This window comes from Rhinopithecus bieti, unplaced genomic scaffold, assembly GCF_001698545.2.
Source record: "Rhinopithecus bieti isolate Rb0 unplaced genomic scaffold, ASM169854v2 scaffold_18644, whole genome shotgun sequence".
Taxonomy (NCBI): domain Eukaryota; kingdom Metazoa; phylum Chordata; class Mammalia; order Primates; family Cercopithecidae; genus Rhinopithecus; species Rhinopithecus bieti.
Genome location: NW_016809656.1, coordinates 2,535,001 through 2,557,206, shown reverse-complemented (window position 1 = coordinate 2,557,206; position 22,206 = coordinate 2,535,001).

Genomic DNA, 22,206 nt, shown 5'->3' with positions numbered 1-22,206 from the left:
GCTCTTATTAGAAAGATTTAATTTTCTATGAAAAATACATTCATGCCCTGATTCCACGTCTCTGATATTAAGAAACACACAGTGTACTTTAAGAATTATTACTATTAATGTACATTTAGCATGGGTTTCTGAACACCAATAAATGAATTTCTGTATGCAAATCAGGTAGAATCTATTAAAGTAAATGCTCTCTTATCTTCAAGATAGGAGGTAGTTTCATAACTTGGAGCAAAGTTAGGTTCCTATCCTCCAACAGAAATTGGGAGAAACTTTCACTGTCTTCCTTGATAATTATCTTTCAAAGGGATAATGCCCAGATCCTTGACAAAGACATTCAGTTCCACATCGCAAAACTGGTTGGCAAGAAGCTTTTAAAAGGATTTGTATCTCAAAGCAGTAGAGAAAGAATTTACAATTTTCTAAAGCAAATGATCTATGAAAAGGAAGGTCAGGGGCTTAGGGGCAGGAAGAAGGCTTTCTAATGTTTAGTCAGGCTGAAGGAAATTTTAAAGCCATTTTCATAAGAATTTTCCCTTTTTTCATATTTCTACTCAAATGTCGTATCACCTATGAGACTTTTCTTATCACTTTGTGTTAAATGCAACTTTCCCCTGCCCTTGCCATTCTCTGTCCCCATTGCCATGCTTTATTTTTTTTCTCTGGCAATGATCACCATCTGAAACTTGGCATAATTATTTCCTGTCAGTTATCTATTGTAACACAATGCAGCATAAACAAAATAAAATCTCAGTAGGAGAAAATAATTGGCGGATATTGCTCCTGAATCTGGGTCAGCCTGGGATTGGTTAGACAGTTCTACAGATGGTCACTGGACTGGGGGTGGTGGCAAGTGACTCTCAGCTGACCGAGGATGTGGTCCACTTGGCTCTCTTCTTCCATCAGACTAGTCTGGGCATGTTCTGATGGTGATGAGCATGGCAGAAGCATAAGGACAGACAAGGGGAAACACGCCAGGTCTCTGAAGGCTTAGACTTGAAACTGCCTTTTCAAAAATTATATAAGCAAGAAAATTGTAGCAGTGAAGGAGATCTGATCTGGCCAACTCCTATCTTGCCTTTAGCCTTCAGGCTGTGCTTTAAGTATTCCTATGCTTAAGCTAAGCTAACTTTGGGAGACATCTAATTTGTAGTTCAAATGATAATTGCCATCCCCAAAACTTAGCCCCTTTAATAAAGCTAATGAGACACTACCAGGCTAGGAGGATACAGGAGCCTGAATTCTGCTAAACTGTAGATATAAATGATTACCAACTATTATTCCAGAGGTCACAAGATATGGAACATCTCCAATTAATCCTGCAGATTAATCACAATTGTAGAACCTAAGATTTGCCTTTTGAAATATTTTTTTTCAGGCTTTTTGCATGTCTGACAACTGATGGCTTTACCTGGACCCACACAGAAACCACTTAGCACAAGAATCTACTCAGCTTTGACTCCCTATGATTGTATATCCAACCCAACCAATCAGCACTCCCCATACCCTAGTTCCTTGCCCACCAAACTCTCTTGAAAAACTCGTACCTCTGAGAGCTTGATGAGATTAATTTGAGTAATAACTCTGTCTCCTGTGTGGCATGGCCAGCCTTGTGTCAAAGCCATGGTTGTGGTTAATTGATTTTGTTTGTGCAGCAGGGAGGAAGAACCCATCGGGCTGTTACAGACTGAGAAATAGCAAACTCTTAACTTCCTAACTCAGAGTATGTTTCATAGGAATATATACACTGCCTTTATTAGGGGGAAACTCCAGAATCATCAGGACACTTGGAAAAGGTTTATTCTCGGTCATTAACACACATCTCTGAACACTCATCTGTGTCTCTTGCCTTGTCTTCCCACTCCTAGAGTGCAAGCTCCATGAGGACAGAATTGACTTTGTCTATTTTATTTATTTTCTCCGGTGTCAAAAATATTGTTTGACATACAGTGGTAAATTTAACAAACATTTAGCAAATGAATGAATCGATACAATTGTTTAGCAATTTTTCTAGTGCTGTATTAATAATTTAGTAACTGTTAAAATTTCTGTCCCTGATAATTCATTATATCAGGAATTATGGACTGGCTATCAACTCTGGAAACTAATCTGTAATCAATGTTGTAACTAGTATGGTGAACAATATAAACATAGTCCTTGCACCATAGAACTTAAATTTAGTACCAGTTACTGCTTTTTGTGATGATTGAACATAGCAGGGTTTTCTATTGTATATTGTGAAGATTGTGGTTAAATATTCTCATTTACTGGTAAGGGATTAACTGAGTTAAATTTTTGCAAAGCTAATTGGTAGTCCTGAAATCCTCTTATAATGCTGACTTATAACTTTAACTCACATACATATATAAGCACACACACACAGACACACAGACACACACACACACACACAAGCATATTTAATTTTGCTTAAGAATGTTTAATTCACTCAATGAATATTTGGTGAAGATCATCATGTGTAAGCATCCTCATTAATTGCTGTTGATAAAGTAATAAATAATGTAGATAATGTCTGTGCCTTCGAAGAACTTCCCTGTTTACTGGTATAGAATGTTTCCTACAATCCCTGTACATGTTAAAAATATCCTTTAGTTGTTTCCATATACAACAGACAACTTGAATGATAGTACAATTGCTACTTAACAATATTTCCTCTTCCCTTGTCTTTTGAAATGACTGTTTGGATCTTGATACTTGCAGATTATTAGACTGGATTGTTAGAAACCTGTTTTCTCTCCTCCTAAATCTCTCCTTTAACTCAGGCAAATTTTCCTATAGTCTTTCATTTTTCTTTTGTTGCAATTGATATGTTTTTGTTTTGTTGTCTTTGTAAATATTTATTTAAAAAATACTCCATCGTCCTTGTTTTCCCAAACATTTATCATATGTTCTCTCTTCATTTTCATTTTTAGTTTCCTTTCTTCTTCTTACTGTCATGGATTTAATTTTCCGTAGTAGTTATTCTCCTTATTACTGTGTCCAAATTATTTTTGATCTGTTATTCCACGACTGAAGTTATTTTTTTCCTTTGTGCTACATTTTAAAATTGTAAATTGTTTTCTCTCTATTATAAACAGTTCTTCTTCTTCATTCTCTAAAGGCATGTTAATAACTTTTAATTAACCCTTGCACTTGTTGTGTTTTCTTCTCTTACTTTTCTTTTACTGTTTTAATATAATAAGCTATATTTAAAAGTAAGCAGACATTTGTAGATGCCAAGAGGTAGTATCACTATGTCTTTTCATTAATTCATTTGGTTTTGAAAAAGGAAACTTATGATTCGGTTTTCCTGTATTATTTTCAGTAAAAAAATTTTAAGCCATAGTTTTCCTTTGAACATTAAAACTTTTATTACTTTTCAGATTTTGTCACTGCCAAACTATCTGTGAGTTCTTTTATTCCCCCTATATAAATCTACAGTTTGTTCACATCCCAATTTACAAACTAACTGCCTTCCAGTACTCTGCATATAACTATAATAACATTGCTCTAACTATAAACCATTCAATGTTTCCTAAGATCATCACACAAGTTTATTTTCCTGCTAGCTTATGCATATATTAACTGAATCTGGAATGTACCCTTTCTCTACCTCTAATCTAGGACTTTGAAAATCCTCAAGCGTTTATCTCAAACATTCTTCAAGATGTTTTTTCTGTTTCTTCCATCGAAGTATCTGTGTGTTTCTTTTCTGGAATTTCTTGTCATCTGTCTTATATTATTGTCACTTATGAAATGAATTAGCTTTCCTAACACAGTAAGACTTTCTTATGGGAAATAACATATTTTGTCTACGTTTGTGACCCTGCCTAGATTCAGAAAATATATATATATATAATATCTACAATGTGATGCCTTTTCAAGAAATATTTTGGAATATACAAGAACATTACATTTCCTTTGTATATTTCAGTAACTCCTCAACACCTAATAAAGAAAGATAAATTCTTAACTTAAAAGGATTTCTCCCCTCCCCTTGCCTGCAGTCAAGGTTCAACCATTATTTACCATTTTTTTTTCTCATTACTAATACCTTAGCCAAATCATGAAAGTTGATATTTCTATCCTAAAGTTAATCATCTCTATATATTCACTCATGTGTTCTTGTCTTAGAACATCTTTGTGATCAAAAAACTATCTGGAGACAAAACTAAATTATTTTTTCTTCATTTATAGTCTTATTATTTGCCTTTATCTTGCATAATTTCTTTCAAATATTTATGGTTTTCATTATGATATAATCATACTATTTAAGAGATACATTATATTCTCACTGATATTGCTATGAAGTCAGCAGCTACTGTTTAATTTCAACTCTTTTATAGGGAATGCAAGTTAATGGATTAAGTTTATTCATTTATATAGCCATCCCAGAACAAAATTTGTTGTTTTGCATATGTGAAAGACACCTAGAAAGTATTTTTTAAAAATGATTTTGTTGTGGAAAAAACAGATGAATAAATGGCAAAACCATATTATTTTAACAAAAAAATTCTGAACATTGAAATGAGTTTAAATATATTACTTAAATTAACAACCTAGAATTATAAATAGGGATACATGTCATGTAAATTGCACAGATAATTTTATTTTTATAGGCACACAAATGATATGTTTGTCTTTTTGGACAGAGAAAGTCTTAAATAATTGGTTGTGTGCTTTAGTAAACATAGCTTTAATACTGCAAATCTCTACAGTAATGTTATACAGAAAGCATTAGTTCTTCCACCAGCTATACCTGAAATAAAGTCTGTTTTCAGTGCAAGTTTCTAATGCTATTGATTTTCCATGGCATTGATGTGGGATAATAGCTAGGGATATATCTTTTGCTAGTCATTTCACAAGATGAATCATGTTAGTTTAAAACAACAGTTGTTAAAAAAAAATAGTTTATATTACATCATATTACATTAGTGTAAATAATTAGTTTTCATTACAACTTACATTGAGTTAATTTTATTTTAAGCTTTTAAACTTAGGATTCAAGCAATTGAAAACAAAACCTTCCCTTTGTCATAATGACTGTTTTAATTATAATGAGATAAGTGTCATCTTCAAAAAGTCAATGCCTACTTATGCCAGTCATCATAAACGGTCACAAAACTCTGCAGGGGTGGTGGGCTAGATATAATATAGATATAGATACATAGTGCATATGATGATATATATGGCCACGTGTAAGAAATAATAGAAAAATAATCTCTAATTATTTAATTTTTACATTTCGATATTGCTAATTATACACAATGCTATTTAAAATACACTGGAGTTGTGCATTTTATATTTTGGTCATGTCTATGGCCCCCTAAAGTAAACCCTTCCTATGTAATTGTCCTATTCATCTTTGCATGTTCTGTGTATGAGTAATATGGAGTTTATAGAGTTCAAGACAGTTTTATGGAGAGTTTTATAACATATGTGAAAGTCTTCACATAAGCTGTAGGTCATCCAGTGGAATTCTATCAACAAATCTACATCATAAAGACACCAACAAATGATAAGTCAAAGGAAATGATAAGTCAAAGGAAGAAAGAATTGGGAGCAGACCTACTTTATTTCTGCAGCAAATCTTCCTACTTTTGAGTACATTTATTTTCACATATAGAGAAACCTCAAGAATATTAAATAAGGAATGAACAACTTCAAAAAACAATAGTCTGCTGCAGTAAATTATTCCCCAAGTGTGTATATTTAAAGATGCCTTTTTGAAGTTTATAAAGAATGTTTTATAAAAAGAAAACTCAGCGTAAGTAAATTTGACAAGTCAACAAGCCTCCATTACAACATATTTAATACCACACAGAAAGTAAAAAGCCTAGAAAGTTAAGTGCTATGAAAACTTCTGTTAGGAATAAAATAAAGTGTGATTAATTAGCCAGAAGAAAAAACTAAGTTGGAAAAAAGGTCATAGTCACTGCAAAAAGTGTTATTTACCCATGAGTCACACAGGGCATTGGGACTCTGAGCTATTTTATGCTCTTCTAAGAAAACAAACAAAACCCTACTTAGAACTTAAATAAATTTGCTCTAAATAGAAAAATACAAGTTTAAATATAAGAATATTTAAGATTATAAGAGATCTACAGAAAGTAACATGATGTAAACATTATTAACTGTTTGATTCTTCAAGAATATCAGTATATTTGAAAACCAATCATAGTATAATGGCTCCTATTTTGTTAACAATTCAAAATATGCAAAATGATGACCAAAATGGTAACCTACTGTGAATATAATCTTTCTGCCAAATAATTTCAGAAGCAAAATTATAAAAATTATTTTTAAATTTTCTAGCAGAACTATTCTTAACTTGTGATATGTGTATATTTCATATGCTTTGCTTAGTATGTGAAAATGCTTTCAAATGGTGATGAGTTTATTGTAATGTGTCCTTTTTACATTGGAAGGGGGAGTGGTTCATACTGAAATTAACACATATTCTAGGTATGAATTTGACTTTTCTTCTCACAATTTTGACAGTACCACAATCTGAGAGCTTAGAGAGGATTTGTTTTACTGATAAGTGATCCTACATAATGTCACTATAGACCAAACTGTTTTTTTAAAGGGAGGTATGGTACTGCATGAATAATTATGAGATCTACTTCTTCTACCACATATCATATTCCTGAGAAGCTGCCATTCTGATAGAACAAGAGAAGAGATTTTTGAAGGCATTACTGTGATACCAGCTTGGAGTTAACTTTTTGAGAGCAGCAGATGACAAATTGAGATGACAGTTGCATGATGCTGTGTCCCCAAGTAGAACACAAAGATTTGCTAATAAGGGATTGAAGTAAGAGAGGTAATGTTTACAATTTCTCTTTGTGGTACACTGGGGGATGTGTCCTTCTTGTCTTTGCATTCTAGGTTCAGAAGATTTAAAGGTCTTTGTTCCCAGAGGAAGAGCTCTTACATGAGTGGATAAAGCCAAAATTAAACTTTAAGCTATGCCATCCAAACAAATATCTGGACTTTGTGCCAAGGGACCAGCAGGCAAGGATAGAAGACATCATCCTGGCAGGTTATTGACTCAGCATCAAGAGGAAGTACAGCTGCTGCTACACAGTGGGACAGAGGAGAATATGGTTGGCATCAAGGCAGTGGTGTGTTGGTATCGGCTCTTAAACCTGATCACCAGAGCCAGTTATGTACATCTCTTCTCAACTCCTCATTCAATTAGGGTAATATCAGTAGCTCTAAATCAGCCATGGTTGAAATATTTCACTACAGAAATCAGCAAACCTTCAAAAAATGCATTTTCTTTTTTTTGCTTTACAGAAATCTGCTTGTTAAACATTTACTATTATAGGACTCATCCAGGCGAACTTGTGGAGCATCTCTTAGTACTCCCTTGACCATTTTAAATTTTAAATAATTTAATGTAGCAGTCACAACATGAGGAAGAACTGGAGATCAGGGGCTCAGCCACTGCAGAGATGAGAGTCTGGGTCACTCCATCAAGTAAGTCACTCAGATCAGCAGAAGTGATAGGCTAGAGCTGGGTGATTTGAGAACTGATGTTAGAGAAGATAGATAATGAGTATCAATTGTGGCCTTGAGACCAGCTATAGAAGTGAGGCCTGTATTTTTTTCTCACTAACTTTATTTTTTTATGAGCTCTAGTGAATATCATTACACTCCACCTATATTTCCTTTCAGAAATGAGGTATTCATGCCTCACCTCTAGGTTTCTTAGCTACTGAGGGCATATGACTGAGTTCCTCGACAGCAATTATCCTTGGTTTAAAGTATACCTTCTCTTCGGTTTAAGTTGCACCTTGTCTCTACGCATTCAGAGACTGCTATGGAAAGAAATACAAAGGCCCAGAGGCTTGCCTTACTTCAAAGCAGTTTTCAATTGTCTTCATGAAATCAGCTGAGATGGTGGTCATGCGTATCATCATTGAACTCCTGCCCCAACTGGGTTACTTTTCTTCCTAACAGATGTTGTTCCTGAAACTATTCCCCATAAAGATTCGGGCACATCAGTCTCAGTCACAGATTCTGAAATGCCAACTAGACAGGTAGATTTTACAAAAGCTTGAATAAATTTATTTCTGCAAACCAACCAAAAGTTTCCCAAAACTAAAGTATATTTACCACTGTTACATAAATATGATATAACCCCATTATCCCTATAGCCTATAACCTTCAAAATGTCTAGGATTTCTTTGCTCATATATTTAGCAATTTACAGATAATACTATGATCTGATTTTAGTGAATCCTGTCACAAAAAATATTTTCCTTTACAGGCAAAGCATGATACTTCAAGGAGTTTCTAGATGAGAATATAAGGCTGGTAAATGAATACATTTCTCTCTCTCTCTCTCTCTCTCTCTCTCTCTGTGTGTGTGTGTGTGTGTGTCTATATGTGTATGTGTGTGTGTATGTGTGTGTGTGTGCATGTGTGTGTTGTACATCTTGACTGCTTTAAAGTAAATGATTAAATTTGTTGAAAAAAAATCAATCTTAGATTTGCTTTCTTCTAATATGCTACCTGGTAGTGATATTCAAAGAGAAAGTAACTATCTCTTCCTCACTTTTAATTACTGAAGCTTACTATTGGCTACAAAACTAATTAGTGTGAAGATTATTTTAGCTTGATTGTTTTGCCACACTCGATTTCTTCCTGGAAAATATTAACTGAAATCTGAAGCCTAGCAGCAAACAAGTAATAAACTGAGATAAATCATATACAGAGTGAGAATGCCTAGGCCAGGTAAGAATCTTCTTTTGAGATCAAGAAAAGGAGATTAGCTGGATGAATTATTTCCTTCTTTGTAATTATTTTGAAGGTCTTGTAATTGAGAACTTAATTTAATTGGCTATATGTGGGAAGTTAAGAAATTCAGATGCAAAAAGAAAAAAAACACACACACAAAAATCAACAAAGTCAGAAGTTTGTTTTTTGAAAGAATAAACAAGATTAATAGACAGCTGGCTTGACTAATAAATAAAATAGAATAACCAAATAAACATAATCAGAAATCAGAAATGACAAAAGGACATCACTACCAATACAGAAATACAAAAAACCCTCAGAGACTTTTACAAAAACCTCTGTGCACCTATGCCCACAAGCTAGAAATCCTACAAAAAAATAGATAAATTCCTGGGAAACATACAACCTTCCAAGATTGAATCAGGAAGGAATTGAAACCATGAACAAACCAATAATGAGTGCCGAAATTGAATCAGCATTAAAAAGCCCCCAACTAGAAATAGTCCAGGACCAGGTGGATTCACAGCCAAATTCTACCAGACATATGAAGAAGAGCTGATATCATTCTTACTGAAACTGTTTCAAAAAAATACAGAGAGGGAACTCCTCCTTAACTCATTCTATAAGACCTGCGTCTTTCTAATAGCAAAAACCTGAGAGAGATACAACAAAAAAAGAAAACTTCAGGTCAATATCCTTGATGAACACAGATGTAAAACCCCTCAACAAAATACTAGCAAACTGAATTCAGCAGCACATCAAAAAATAATGCTAAGATAACTGACTAGCCATATGCAGAAGATTGAAACTGGACCCCTTCCTTACACCATATAAAAAAATCAACTCAAGGTGGATTTACTACTTAAATGTAATACCTAAAATCTATAAAAATCCTTGAAGAAAACCTAGGAAATATCATATTGGACCTAGGCCCTGAAAAAGATTTCATAACAAAGACATCAAAATCAACTGCAACATAAACAAGCATTGACAAATGGAACCTAATTAAACTAAAGACATTCTGCACAGCGAAAGAAACCATCAACAGACTAAACACAGAACCCACAGAATAGGAGAAAATATTTGCAAATTATACATCTGTCAAAGGTCTAATATCTGTAATCTATAAGTAACTTAAGTAAATAAGCCAAAAAACCAAGCTCATTAAAAAGTGGGCAAAGGACATGAACAGACATTTCTCAAAAAAAGACATTCACATGGCCAACAAGCATATAAAGTAATGCTCAACATCACTTATCATTAGAGAAATGCAAACTCAAACCATGATGAGATAGCATCTCACATCAGTCAGAATGGCTGTTACTAAAAGTCGAAAAATAACGTGGTAGTGAGGTTGTGGAGAAAAGGTAATGCTTATACGCTGCTGGTAGGAATGTAAATTAGTTTAGCCACTGTGGAAAGCAGTTTGGAGGTTTCTCAAATAACTTAAAACAGAACTACCATTTGACCCAGCAATTCCATTATTGGGTATATACCCAAGGAATATAAATTGTTCTACCGTAAGGACACATTCATGCATATGTTCATGGCAGCTCTATTTGCAATAGCAAAGACATGGAATCAACCATAAATGTCCATCAACAGTAGACTGAATAAAGAAAATGTGGGGCCAGATGCAGTGGCTCATGCCTGTAATCCCAGAACTTTGGGAGGCAGAGATAGGTGGATCATTTGAGGTCAGGAGTTCGAGACTAGGCTAGCCAACATGATGAAACCCTGTCTCTACTAAAAATACAAAAGTTTGCAGGGAGGCTGAAGCACGAAAATCGCTTGAACCCAGGAGGTGTAGGTTGCAGTGAACCAAGATCGCGCCACTGCACTGCAGACTGGGTGACAGAGCAAGACTCTGTCTCAATAAAACAATAAAAAATAAAAAATGTGGTATGTATACACCATGGAATACTATTCAGCCATTAAAAATAAGAGATTATGTCATTTGCAGCAAAATGGATGGAGCTGGAGGTCATTTTCCTAAGCAAATTAAGGCAGAAACAGAAAACCAAATACCGCACGTTCTCACTTATAAGTGGGAGCTAAACACTGAGTACACATCGGCACAAAGAATGGAGCAGTAGACACTGGGTCCAGCTTGAGGATGGAGGGAGGGAGGAGGTGACAATCAAACAACTCCCTATCAAATACTATGCTTATTACCTGTGTGACAAAATAATCTGTACCCCATACCCTCACAACATGCAATTTATCTATATAACAAACCTGCACATATACCCCTAAAGCTGAAATAAATTAAAAATAGAGAAAAGGGATAAATTGTCTGTCTTACCTTTATCACCTAGATAGCTCAGAAATAATGTGCATATATCCTCTCTGCTGGATTCTCAACCTTGGCTCCATGTCTCTCCACAAAGTTGCTCAAAGAGAAATGACCACTTATTTATAATAATAATAATATAAAGGCAAAACACAACTTAATCCCACACAAAATAAAAATGTTTTATGAAATGAAGTTTATTTTATAGGAAATTCTACATTTATATTGCCTAACAGTCTTCCTATATCTTTCTCCTAAAACTTTTGTGTGTGTGTGTGTTTCACAGTTACATGGTATAATCAAAATGCTTATTAATATTTGTGAAATGGTGATTCTGAAATTGGATGTTGCCAAACAGAAAACAAATGTATACCAAAGATAAAGAACAAAAAAAGTCCTGGGCCCCTTAAAACTACTCTTCATTTGTTATGCAGGGGAATGATTCCTAGCTGCTTGTAATAGTTTTGATTTTAGCTCTCCAAATAGATTAAATTGACATACACTTGGGAATACTGTGTTGGTTACAGGAAATCCAGGAGTGAAGAGACATTATTAATTTTAAGAGTTTGTATTTTTTGAATAATAAATGTGTATGTAATGCACAGAGTAGAACAGTGTCAGTGGCTATCATTTACTGAGCATTCACTTTGTCCCATATTCCTTATAGACATTTCACGTGTTATTAATTTAATCAGCAGAAATAGCAATAATTTATGCTTGGGGTAATTAGGGTACAAAGAGAGTAAGTAAATTTACTAAATAGGTAACATTAGATTTTGAAAATAATTTTACTGATATAGGACTAATTTAATTTTTAACCAGTTTGCTTATGATTAAAGAAACTATATGTATATATACATATATATATACACACATCTTCTTGATCTATTATACTAATAAAAAAATAAGAGGAGTGAGTCAAACATTTGTATTCAATTTTGTAGCATTATCTATGTACATACATCTAACACAAAGGTATCAAAATCAAATTTTATTATATACAGGGATCACTGCTTAAATTATCAGATATTTACTGAGATGTTACCCACCCCAAGTCATTTGGATATATTTTTTTCAATAGATTACTTCTTAATGATAGAGTAACAGAAAAGTTCAAATGATTTCAAATCTAGACATATTGTGAGAAATATTCAGATATATGTAAAATAGTAAAAATGAGTAACTTTTGCATCTTAATTATTCCGGTAACATAAAACATAATAAATTCAATAGTGAAGCAAATCACGAAGTGAGGGTGTCACAGGGAGACTGTTGCCCAGATATTCCCCAAGGCAACTGGGGAAAAATTCACCAGAGACATTGCTCATCTAATTCTAATGAATAACAAGAACCTTACCAGGTAAATAAGCAGAGAGAAAAAATATCCAACAGAAAATTTACGGAAAGATGATTTTAAAAGAAGAAAATTGCCTAGTAGTGAGAGCATAGCAAGTGAAAGGCAGAGTGGTACAAAATGAAGATGGACAGTTTCCCTAAGGTAACTTATGATTTCTACTAAGAAATGCATGACACATTGGCTCTATCCTGTAGCCCAAATAAATGGTAATTTGATGGAATTTTGAGTGAATAATTCTCATATATTGGAGATAAGGAGTCTTCCTACATCTCCCCTATAATTTCTGCATTCAGGTTTTGTTTCCAGTGGGTTAGAGCTAGTAACGGATAGACACTGGGATCCTGGATTATAGGTGTTAGCCTGTTCTCACACTGTTATAAAGCTACTACCTGACACCAAATAGTTTATAAATGAAGGATATATAGTTTAATTAACTCACAGTTCTCCTTGGCTGGGGAGGCCTCAGGCAACTTACAATCATGGAAGAAGGCAAAGAGAGAGTAGGCTTGGACCTTCTAACATGGTGGCAGGAGGGAGAAGTTCTAGCAAGAACAGGGAAAACTGTCTTATGAAACCATCAGATCTTGTGAGAAATCACTCACCATCATGAGAACTGCATGGGGAATCATCCCCATGATCCAATCACCTCTCACCAGGTCTCTCCCTTAACATCTGGGAATTACAATTCAAGATGATATTTGGGTGGGGACACAATGCCTAACCATATCCTCAGGCTAACTCCTACCCTGACATATGACATATGACATGAGGATGAACGGAGGCAGGGACTGACCTTACTTCAGATTGGAAAGGATTGGGTTGTGGTGTCATTAATTTAGGAAGGAGCACAAGCCTGCTGACTCTTGCCCTGCTGACCTTTGTGGCTGCTCTGTTAGGGTGTCTGAGTGGCTTCTGTACTGTTGATATGCTCTTTCTTCCTGTGCAGTACTTCTTCCTGTAGACCTCAATAGCTGCCCTACCACTTCCCATTGGATTTGTCAACTTTACCCTGCCCCAATTTTTTTTTTTTTTTTTGGTTCTGATAATCCTTCATATAATTCCAGTGAATAAACCAGAGATCATTTAACTCAATTTTCCTTCCCACCTCTGATTTGAGTTACTCTATTTAGAAGCTATTTACCTAGATTAGTCAAAATGTTTCTCCTTTTAAGCTTATTGCATTCCTACTCTTCATATTTCAAACATATTCATGGTCCCCAAACCCTCACTTTTTCCTTGAGATACTCCTTTTCCCTCTAAAAGAGTAAAATAACGTGCTTTCAGAAATAAGAAATGCCTGCCAATCTTCACTGGTATTTGAAGATGTCGTCATATGAACAGCCTGACTCATCTACTGAGCCTGCAGTGATGGGAATAGGGTCTTTCTTGGATAACCCAGCACATTTCTTCCTTGCAGGGGCTTAGATATACAGAAATCAAGGAGGAAGTCTGTGTTATGCTACTCTTCTGCTATAGTATCATCATTTACCAGCTGCATGTGCTTTGACATCTTGCCTTTCTGTTTATTCATTGATAGAATGGTCACCATAATACATTTTTTTCTCCTGAAGTAAATAGATTCCTGTGTTAGAAATTTCTTTCCAAATGTCTACTGTAAATCATTGCAATCCCTGTAAATCCCTCTACAATAAATGCAGCACTGTTTATTTGGGTCAGGCAGATAACCTCCAAAGTATAACCAGGAAGTGGAGATAGCATAGAACTTTGAGGAGTGTGTTATACTGGGGAAAAGAACAACAGAAAAGAGTTGGTGAGAAAAAAATATTATAGAGATTTTATGGATAAGGAACCATTAAAACGGAAGTACAGAGAACACAATTTAAGGTATGAGATTCGTGACCGCAAAAGATATTTAAAAGAGGCTCTGCTGTCCCGACTGCAGCTTCCGGGCAAGAAGTGGAAGATGCATCGTGGAAGATGCATCGTGGAAGACCTCCACAGGACCCTTCCACCATCTCTGGTGTTCAACATTTCTGAGATTAATATCTGTTGCTCCCTCTGTCTTGCTAACCTGACTTGACTTCATTCTTTCCAAAACATTGTGGGTAAAATCTCCTAATGTAAGGCTGTCTTGGAATTCTCAGGTTGTGCTACTCCTCTTAGCCTTTATATCTTCCTGATCATTATTTAATAATATTTATCACTATATTATATTGAAACCATTAATAAATCAGTCAGCTATTTTCACAGAAAGGACAATGTGTGTTTTTTGGCCTCTGAAAGCACAGGACAATGCCTGGCTGAATGGTTCATATTAGGTTCTTTACAATCTAAATGGAACTGCAATTAATTCCTGTAATCTTTAGCCTATATTAAATGTACAGTCTTTGGTCTTCAACCATTTCAGTACTAAGATTTTATCATTCTAATTCTATGCCTAACTCAATTAACACAAGTTGAATTTTTCACTTCCTTTTCTGGAACTTTTCAGAGATTGTTTCCTTTAATTGAAATATTTTCATCCAAAGACACCTGTCAAATTCCTCGCCTCTCTGCAGACTTAACTCAAATCTCATTTATAAAGGAGCTGTTTATAAAAAACTCTTTTTGACTTCTCCAGTAACAAAAAAAATTATACTATTTTCTCATTGCTTTTCCCCTCCTCAGTTCAATGTGCCAGGTCAGTTCTTGTCTCACAGCCCCAAAAGGAGTTTACATTTATTTTAAAGCTGTAAGGCCACTGAAAGGGCAAAAGCTACAAGTCAAAAGAATTTGGATTGAGTCCTAGCTCTGCTATTAACTAGTTTGTGGACTTAACCAAGTCATAATTTTGAAAATGGATTCCTCTTATATTGAAGCTATACACATACTCAAATATATTATTCGTGCTAATATAACATTTGATATTATGCTACGTTTTGAGTACGTTACCAGAAAATACGGCTTTAAAAAAGCTGACTCATTTGATACTCCTTTAACAAGTGTGGGAATTGGAAGTAATATTTAACAGAGTAAAAGTAATATAAAATCAAAATATGTGTTCCGCTGCTATGGAAAAATACATAACATCATCTAGTTACTCCTTGTCCTAGAAAAATGTGTGGTGTATTTGTTAGAATACATAGTACAATTCAGAATGCATAGTCTATAAATTTCAAACTATAAGTATGAAAGAAATACTGCAACAAAGGATTTATTAGTAAAATGCTTATTTTTTTTATCATTTCTTGAGGGAGATACTATGCTTGCTATAATTTCAGACTCTGATTATGATTGATGGAGTCTTTGCTGTGCTAAGTAATAACTTTATAGGAAGTGACCTATCTACTATACAGTATAATCTAAAATGCTTTATTGACTTTCTGTCCCATCCTCCACTTCCCATAATTCAGTTCAAGGTATTTCTATGATCATATATAATTTTCCTCATTTATTTTAATATATATTAATAACATAAAATCATTAACACTCAATTTAATTGGAAATCATTCAAAATTATATAATATCATAATTTATTATCAATGTATTATTATTATTCCTGGTTTCTGTTATATATGACATGTTGTGGCTGCTGTGTTATTACTGCTTTTTAATGAATACTTGCAGATTTTAGTTAATCTGCAACTTCACATGGTAAAATGTAGACAACAGTAATATTTTGTAGTTTTGAAAACAAAATATCTTTGACTATATTATTCTGTTTGTTTAAAATGTGTTTCATGTCATAAGTATCATGTCCTATAACATAATAATGTAAAACACCAAGGTCAATAAACCAGATCAAATAAATATAGAAATATGTTTTAAAAATTATGTATGTAGATAATATTTTGTTTTGACAGTGTAATAAAGAGCTAATCAAAATTGGAGAAAATTTCTTTCCAAATTGGTATAAATGTTGAATTATAGTTTTTTTTAAATATATAGTTTTAGTCTAATGCCACCAAATTTATATTGTATATCTTGGGAAGAATCCTTACTTAGTGGAATCCCTTGGGGCAAGTGTTTTATTGCTTAGCTAAGAACTACTTAAGATTAACGTTTCAATAATTTGACAGCAAATGTGATCTTAAAAAGTGCTTTAAGAGCTCTAAAACACTTATTACCTTAAGTAGTTTGAAATGGTCTTTCGCTTTATGTACACTATTAATTTGATTAACCAATCATTTTCTTATAGAGCTTATAGAGATAAATGTCAGCCTAAAACCAGGCTGAAGTGCTAAAAATTTTGAATTAAACAAATGCAACTTAATGAGACCTTACTGCAGATCTTCACAAAACCCACATAGAAATGCTCAATGTCTTGGCACTTTGAGTTACTGTTAGAATGATATGGAGTCAATACAAGATTATTCTTAAATTATACATTTTCAGCTTATTGTTTTAATATTCTGAAGTGTTTGCATAATAAAATAAATGACTTATATATGTTGTAGAGTAGTATCCTACACTTACAAAGTTAGAAAAAAAGGAAAAGTGTTCATTTCTGATAAAATCGACACAGTAGAAAACTCACCCTCTCTTTGGAATACAATTAAAAGAAAAGATTCACATATTTCAAATCAAGCTATCTAATTTTAAGTACTTATCAGAGTTTGAAATTGCAATTAGTATTTTAAATAAAATAAAGCAGAATAGTGACATTACGAGAAAGGATTAATATTCTCCTAGAAATGAGACATATTTATTGACTCTTATGTGTTGTCTGGCATACCCAATTCCCCATGACAATAAAGGTGAAGATGTAACTTTCTACTTGGATTGTTCTGATCTCAGGTGAATTCATGCACCATGTTGGGAGAGGCTTTCTAAAACAATGTTAGACCAAGTAGATGAGAATATTTATACATACTGTGGAAGTTTTTCATGATATCTAAAATAAAATTGAAGACATATCATAAAGTTGTATTGTATTTGACATATTTGAAACAATGCCATGATATTCATAAGTATCAGTGGTATATTCGTGGTGTATCTATTTGATCAATAGATACCAATTTGCATAAAATATACCCTTATGCTTGCAGCATTCTAATTAGAAGAAAAGTGTTAGTACCATCTTAAATAACTTGTTTCAAAAGTTTAAAACAAATAAATTTTAAGAGAAAAAAAATCTCAGCTTTGTTAAATCAGTTTGTCAGCATTTTCTTAAATGAAAGCTTTCAATGATAATAGTTCAAATGAGAGAAACAAATCAAAGCAACAACAACAAAAATTAATTATTCCAGAGTTTTCTCAAACAGCCCTACCAACTAATTTGAACAATGGGCACGGCAATGAGAATAGATCTAAAAGATGTATTAACTACCCAGCAATAACAGAGTCAATGGGAGAAGTATAGCACATCAGTGGAAGTAACAGGCTTTCAGATCTCCAGAAATTCTTTAATCAGTATGTGTAGCTATCCCCAATTTTATATAATCAAACACATTTTCTTTTGTTTTCTCTTTTAACTCCAGTTCCAAAATCTGGAAGAATTACATACCACCCAGCATTGCCACCATAGTGTTGCTTGCTTCAGCACCCAACTAACACCTCAACGCCCACTTCCTTTTATTACCAAAGTCCTTCTTTGGTAAGAAAACCTAACAACATATTTACTAAAGAGCATTTGAACCTGTACATGATAATATATTTTATGGTCAATTTTATTTCTTTTTATTTTTACACTTCACTGGTGTCCATGATTATTGAGTTGTGGGAGGTATCACTGTACTAGCATTTTTTTCTGAATCAGCACATTAATGTTCTCAGTTATAACCAGATGACACTGTAATTTTTCTCACTCAGAAGAGGATGCTGTTATGTTTAACCTAGACACCAGACAATGTTCCATAGGGCATGGTGTTCTTCTTATGAAATTACTGAAGTCTTTAAACTGTGTGTGGAAAAAATTGAGTGGATTACTTCTGAACTTATAATTAAGGATGTGACAGTTGATTTGTGCTTCTTCTTAGGAGAAGGACTCACAGGTGATACTCCGTGACTTATTCATTTAAGTAGGTATGTTATGGACTAAATGTGATTACACAATTTTTAAAACCATAAATTCCTTTATTAAGTAAAAAGAGCTTTTTTAAAAGATGCTCTTAAGATGCACATAGTAAGATGCTCATGGTGGTAGAACTAATTAGTTTGATAATTATGTAGGAACTTATAATATGACCCTTTCCAAATCACTACAATTTGTATTTAAAACAATATTAGACCAAGTAGATGAGAATATTTATACAGGCTGTGGAAGTTTTCCATGATATCTAAAATGCAATTGAAGACGTGTCATAAAGTTACATTATATTTGACATATTTGAAACAATGCCATGATGTTATAAATATCAGTGGTATATTTGTGGTATATCTATTTCACCAATAGGTACCAATTTGCATAAAATATACCCTTATGCTTGCAGCATTCCAATTAGAAGGAAAGTATTAGTGCCATCTTAAATAACTTGTTTCAAAAGTTTAAAACAAATAGATTTTAAGACAAAAAAAAAAATCTCAGCCTTGTTAAATCCGTTTGTTAGCATTTTCTTAAATGGAAGTTTTCAATGATAATAGTTCAAATGAGAGAAACAAACCAAAACAACAACAGCAAAAGTCACTTTCAGGCAATATTATGTTCTATCTCCAACAAATGAAGTAATACTTAACATTTTAGTTAAAATGTTGAACGGGACTTATGGCTTAAAATTTTTTAGTTTAATGTCAGATTCAATATCTTTTTTCTTTCCAATTTAGTGTAGTTCTATAAAGAAGCATTCAAAATTTGGATAAAGTGAGCATGGTGGTAAGAAAATCTAGAGTTTAACAATTTACTGCAACAATCTCAAGACATCCATTCTTAGTAGAGCTTAGTAAGAGAAACTGGAGTAGTGCTAGTGTTAGAAACAGCATTCTGAGTGCCTAAAGTGAGCCCCACCCTGTCTCAGGAAGAAATAAGTTAACTTAGCCAGCTTTTTATATGTCTAAATCAGGCATCCGTGAAACTCCAGCTATAGAGGAAGAAACCTAAGGTGAGAGCTAGAAGTTTTTGCTTGAAGTCATATAATCAGTAGGAAAACCAACGCTCACGTGACTTATATTAGCCATTTTCCTTCCTAACTCTATTGAGATTAACTACGATATTATCTCGACAAACCAAAATTGGTTTGGAGAAATATGTATCCCAATATAATACAGGAAATTCAATCAACTGTTATATTTGATGCAGAGAACATAGTGCCCCATGGTATTAGAGATTATCTTAAGAAATATGTCTTTGAACATGCGCAGAAAGGTTGAACTAGAAAAAAGAACAGAAAGAAGTAGCTTCATGTAAGGGGATTTTCAAGTTAATGTTAGTTAATAATTACAGTTGGCCTGTATTCTTAGTCTTTTAAACATCTTGCCCAATCCACAAAAACTATTATTACTTTGTTCATAAATCATATCTAGTTTAACCAAGGGTCAGAGACACTTCCAGAGAAAATGTGCACCTTTTCCAAATGATATTCTGAACCAGAAACCTTTCTCCAATGAAACTGTAAGCACATCTTTCAACCCTCTTGTCTGTGATTTAGAACTCTGCAACAGCTGTTTTTATTCTCCATCACCATCTCAACATTGCCATGGTTCTCTTTGCCTAGACTTGCACACCTATAATTTAGCTTTAGGGGAAACTTAACGGAAATTTATGTTACTCCACACTGGCATAGGTGATATCTGCGCTATATGTGGGTAGATCATATTTTTGTTATTATTAACAAAATTTTACTGTTTATTTTTTAATTTTGTAATTATTTGTAACTATTAATTTTAATTTTGTCATTAGTAACATTTTGTTAAAATTTACATGCAGAGAAATACACACTTTTTAAGTGTAACTTTTTTTTTTTCTTTTTGTTGAGAAGGAGTCTCGCTCTGTCACCCAGGCTGGAGTGAGTGGCGCCATCTTGGCTCACTGCAAGCTCCGCCTCCGGCGAAGCCTCCAAGTAGCTGGGACTACATTCTCTGCCTCAGCCTCCAAGTAGCTGGGACTACAGGCGCCGCCACCACGCCCGGCTAATTTTTGTATTTTTAGTAGAGAGGGAGTTTCACCGTGTTAGCCAGGATGGTCTCGATCTCCTGACCTCATGATCCGCCAACCTCAGCCTCCCAAAGTGCTGGGATTACCAGTGTGAGCCACCGCACCCGGCCTTAAGTGTAACATTTGATGATTTTTTGCCAAGATGACACGAACAAAATCCAAACCCTAATTAAGATGGGTGACTATAGCTAACAAAAATTTATAGAATATTTCAAAACATCTAGAAGATTTAGAATGCTTCTAACACAAAGACATAAAAAATGTTTGAGGTCGGATCAAGAGGTCTGGAGATTGAGACCATCCTGGCTAATACAGTGAAACCCCATCTCTACTAAAAATACAAAAAATTAGCTGGGCGTGGTGGCGGGAGCCTGTAGTCCCAGCTACTGAGGCAGGAGAATGGCGTGAACGCGGGAGGTGGAGGTTGCCGTGAGCCGAGATTGCAACACTGAGCTACAGCCTGGGCGACGGAGCGAGAGTCCGTCTGAAAAAAAAAAAAAAAAAAAAAAAGAAGAAGAAAAAAGAAAAAAAGAAAAATGTTTTAGGTGATGGATATCCCACTTACCCTAATTTCATTATTACACATTGTATCAAAATATCACATGTACCTTAGAAATATGTACAATTACTATGAATCAATGAAAATAAAATAAATTATCAGTTAAAATATTTTCCTTATCTCAGGAAGTTTTCTCTGCTTCCATTTTAGATACACTCTACCACTTCTGAAGTAAATACTGTTTTGATTTCTGTCATCATAAATTTGTTTATTCATGTAGTATCAGCAATATTTGGTAAAATAAGTATTCTTAAATTTAGCAATTTTAGGGGTACAAAATGTTACTTGATTGTGGGCTAAATATTCAATTTCCTAATAACTAATAATAATGAGCATCTTTTTCTGTGATTATTTTCCATATGTATGTGTCCTTTGTAGCCATTTTTTTCTAAATGTTTGCCATTTAAAATATATGTATATTCTTATTAATGAGCTTTTAGTGTTTTTATATATTCAAGTTCTTTCTCAGACATGTGTATTGTGAATATTTTCTCTCATATTGATGTTTACATATGCATTTTCTTATTACTATGTTTGTATATGGTTTAAAACATTCAATGAGATCTAATGTATGAAATTGTTTCATTTCTACTACAGTTAGTGCTTGCTGTGTCCTCTGATAATATTTTATTAACTTAAGGTGGGCAAAATATTATCTTAGTTTTTTTCCCAGATAATTTGTACTTTCAATTATTATGTTTAGAATTATGATCACGGCTCAAAGTCATTTTTGTGTAGGATAAGCTTATTGTTTCTGTGTGGTTTCCAATGTCTCAACATCTTAATAAAAGTTTTATTTTCAAAATTTTCTCAGGGAATTTGTAGAAATTCAGATAACCATGGACATATGGATACATTTCTAGTCTCTATTCTTGTTCATTGATCTATAAGCCTTAACCAATACAAAAAGGCAAGAAAAGAAAATGAGAGGCACATACATTGGAAAGAAAGAAGTAAAATTATCCTTATTTGAAGAGATTATGATTGCATATCTAAGGATCAACAGAAACTCTATGAGCTAATAAATACGTTCTCAGGTTTGCAGTATATTTCTCAAACTATTAGGAATGATCTGTAGTTTTACTAGTTTAACAAAATGTGAATATAAGCCCAGGGTATGACCAAAGGGAGAATCTAGTAAGTGATCCCAAGGGGCTACACTCGCAGTGTAAATGTAAATAAGAATTAAACCCACCACAACTACTCACCACTTTTTTTTTTTTTTT